The sequence below is a fragment of the Carya illinoinensis genome, chromosome 9, assembly GCF_018687715.1.
Source record: "Carya illinoinensis cultivar Pawnee chromosome 9, C.illinoinensisPawnee_v1, whole genome shotgun sequence".
In the NCBI taxonomy this organism is placed as follows: Eukaryota; Viridiplantae; Streptophyta; class Magnoliopsida; order Fagales; family Juglandaceae; genus Carya; species Carya illinoinensis.
In genome coordinates this window covers 26,681,640-26,684,770 of record NC_056760.1, presented here as the reverse complement: position 1 = coordinate 26,684,770, position 3,131 = coordinate 26,681,640, and the positions used below count along the sequence as shown (strand labels likewise).

At 32.2% G+C, this 3,131-nt stretch overlaps 1 non-coding gene across 1 annotated transcript; it reads left to right on the top strand.

Annotated features, from left to right (window-relative positions):
• Positions 1–2,523: 2,523 nt before the first annotated feature.
• On the top strand, positions 2,524–2,632 carry LOC122277888. Its single transcript, XR_006229197.1, has one exon. It is a non-coding gene; the product is annotated as a small nucleolar RNA R71 (small nucleolar RNA).
• Positions 2,633–3,131: the final 499 nt, after the last annotated feature.

Genomic DNA, 3,131 nt, shown 5'->3' with positions numbered 1-3,131 from the left:
ACCGAACCAGACTGGACTAAACCGGTGGGATCGGTCCGGTCCCAAGTTTTGTTCGGTTCGGTATCGGTTTTATCTTTCTTAAAACCGGTCAAAATCGATCCGGTTCTCATTTTTCTTTTTCTAAAACCGAACCGGACCGATTTATATATATTTTAATTTTTTATATTATATATGATATTTATATATAATATATAACTATATATAAAATAGTTTTATATTATATGATAAATTACTAATTAATATAATATTAAATTTTAAAATCTTATATCATTTTATTTATTGTATTAATAATTATACTAATACTATATCACTATATATTATAATATACTATAATATATCATTATATTATATATTATAATATATCATTATAGTCTATAATGCAATTATAGTATATATTATAATATACAACAATATATTATCACTATAGTATTATATACTATAATATACTATATTATATAATATATAATATAGTACATTAAAATCGGACCAAAAACTGGTAAAACCGGAGTATCGGTTTAGGAGGATAAATAGTGCGTAATCGGTTTTGAATTTTTCAAAACCAGTGCATATCGGTTCAGTCCTAAAATTTGTCCAAAACTAAAATTTGTCCAAAACCGGACCGGTTACATCCCTATGCACAGCGAGAGCAAGAGATAAGAGTGGAACGTCATAGGACGTGACTTATCGAGTTGGATAGGCAAATAGCTGCCTATTGGCAAGAGATGGAATGTTTAGAATCCCATCACACGCACGTGATGGACATATACAAGAATGGTGTAGGTTATGAGAGGAAGGCTTTACCTCACGATGAGCGTTATCCACCTCTTCACTTGACCACATGGATGAATCGGGATAGTTTTAGGGCAAGGATGTCACAAGATGGAGTTGAGTCCAGCCGAGCTGAGGAGCACTCCGCAACCATCAAACCTGAGCCCAAGATATTAGGATCATCTATGTCGTCCACTCACCGAGGATGACTACTCATTCAAGGTCATATACCTGGCAGCGATGAGGAGATCAAGCAGCACATTGACCTTGGGCACTTTTGTAACATGTTTTACTACTCTAATGACGATGTGTTCTACCATATGCCTCAGCATACCACAACAGTAGACCCTAACTCACCCCAACCCATTTCGACTAGCGACAATATGTTTAGTGATGGACAGTAGGCATGGTGAGCAATATTTTCTCTTTTAGTTGATAGTAGATATTTGTTTTTGTGATTGTGCGTAAATTTCAACCATGAAATATTTTTTTTAGGATGGGCGGATGTAACAACCCGGCAGAAATTTAGTGAATGATCTTCTTTAGGCTTTAGGAATATCTTGAAAACTCCAGAAATGTTTCACAAATCGAGCAATCGCATAGGTTTTAGTCTATCAACTTAATCAGTTCTTACCCACTTTGGTGACAGAAATGCAATTTTATTTATTTAATGTACCTAGAAGTGTGATAATGAGAAATGGTTTGTGCCATTAGTCTCATATGAATGTTTAACATATTAGGCCGAATAAAAAAAATTATTTCTCAGACAATAATTGTTTGAAAATACATTTTGATTTTAGCTACACTTGGTTAATAGTTTATGACACTTGGCACCAAGAAGAACCATGAGATGGAAATGTGACGAAAAGGAAAGAAAATCAAGTATTGTGATCATGATACCTAAGCCAAACAATATTCTATCAAACCATTTATTTTTTTGCCAAACCAAATATCAACCCTAGTAAAACTCCAAATATTTGAGATCCAATTGAAATTCCAATATTTTGGTGAAAACCAAAACGCTATACGGTTTTCCCAAACCCTAAATGGCTTCCTAAACCCTAAGTGTTGGCTAGTTTTAGCCTAGTGTTTAACCACTTAATAAAATCACTTTCACATGATATTAACAATTCAAATTCAAGTTATTACACCCTTATCCCTTCTTTTATACCATAATATTTTCATTAGGCCAAGAAAAATTAGATGTAGACTTGTTAGAAATCAAAAGCCCAAATCAAACCCTATTGAAACCCCAAATGAGGCTTAATAAGTTTAGGTCCATTAAGGCCCACTGATATGCTCCACATATGCAAAGCTTCTTGAGGAAGTTTGTTGTGCCTAAACTTTGACTCAAACTAGTGAACTAAAAATTCAGGTCAGTGTTACCTGCAAGCATACATGTGTTGTAATATCTAATAAGGTCGAATCCACAAGGATTGACTTATATAATAAAAAAAATAAACTCAAACAATGAAAAGAAATTACTAAAAAGAACGTACAATCAAATAGAAGAGAAAATTATTGAGATGAAAATTTTTAAAGTAATAGAATAAAACTAAAATGATAAAATAAATTTATCGATCAGAACAATCTGTGTTGTCTCAAGATTGGGCATTTTCAGCCAATTGGTCAAAATAATCCCAAGCATCATCAAGATTTTTATTTAAAAATTTTACTATTACGCATCATTTCTACAAACTGACGCATTTAAGATGTTAAACATTCATAAAAAAACTAATGTTGCACTAAGTCTCATAGTCATGATGTAGGCAAGTTAGCAATAATTCTTTAAAACGCTCCCAACACTGAAAAAAAATCTCATTTTCTTTTTGAGAAAAATTCATAATATTTCTATAATGAGTCTTGGTCTTGTGAGTAGGAAAAAACTTTTTCAAAAATTCTCTTTACATTTCTTGCCATATGCTAATAGATATTGGTCTCAATAAATTAAACCAATTTTTAGATTTTTCCTTTAAAGAGAATGGGAACCGCTTTAATCTAACAACATCACCATTAACATTTTGGTTTTGTAAAATTACACAAACCTCTTCAAATTCTTTTAAATGTAAATAAGGACTTTCTGAGTTGAAGCCATGAAACTTGAAAAGTATTTGAATTACTTCCGGCTTTAATCAAAATTCTCCATATTCATAGGAAAAGTCATGCAAGACGGAGTACTTGTCTTTGTTGGCTGCAAATACTCACGCAAATGGTGGATTATTTTGAGCTTCCTCATTTTCAAGTTTATTATGAACACTATGATTGTCAGTCAAGGTATTAAAATGAGAATCTTTTGAATCACCAGACAACCTATCAACTAATTCTCCTAACACAATTTCCTCTTTCCTCAATCTACTAGGAAA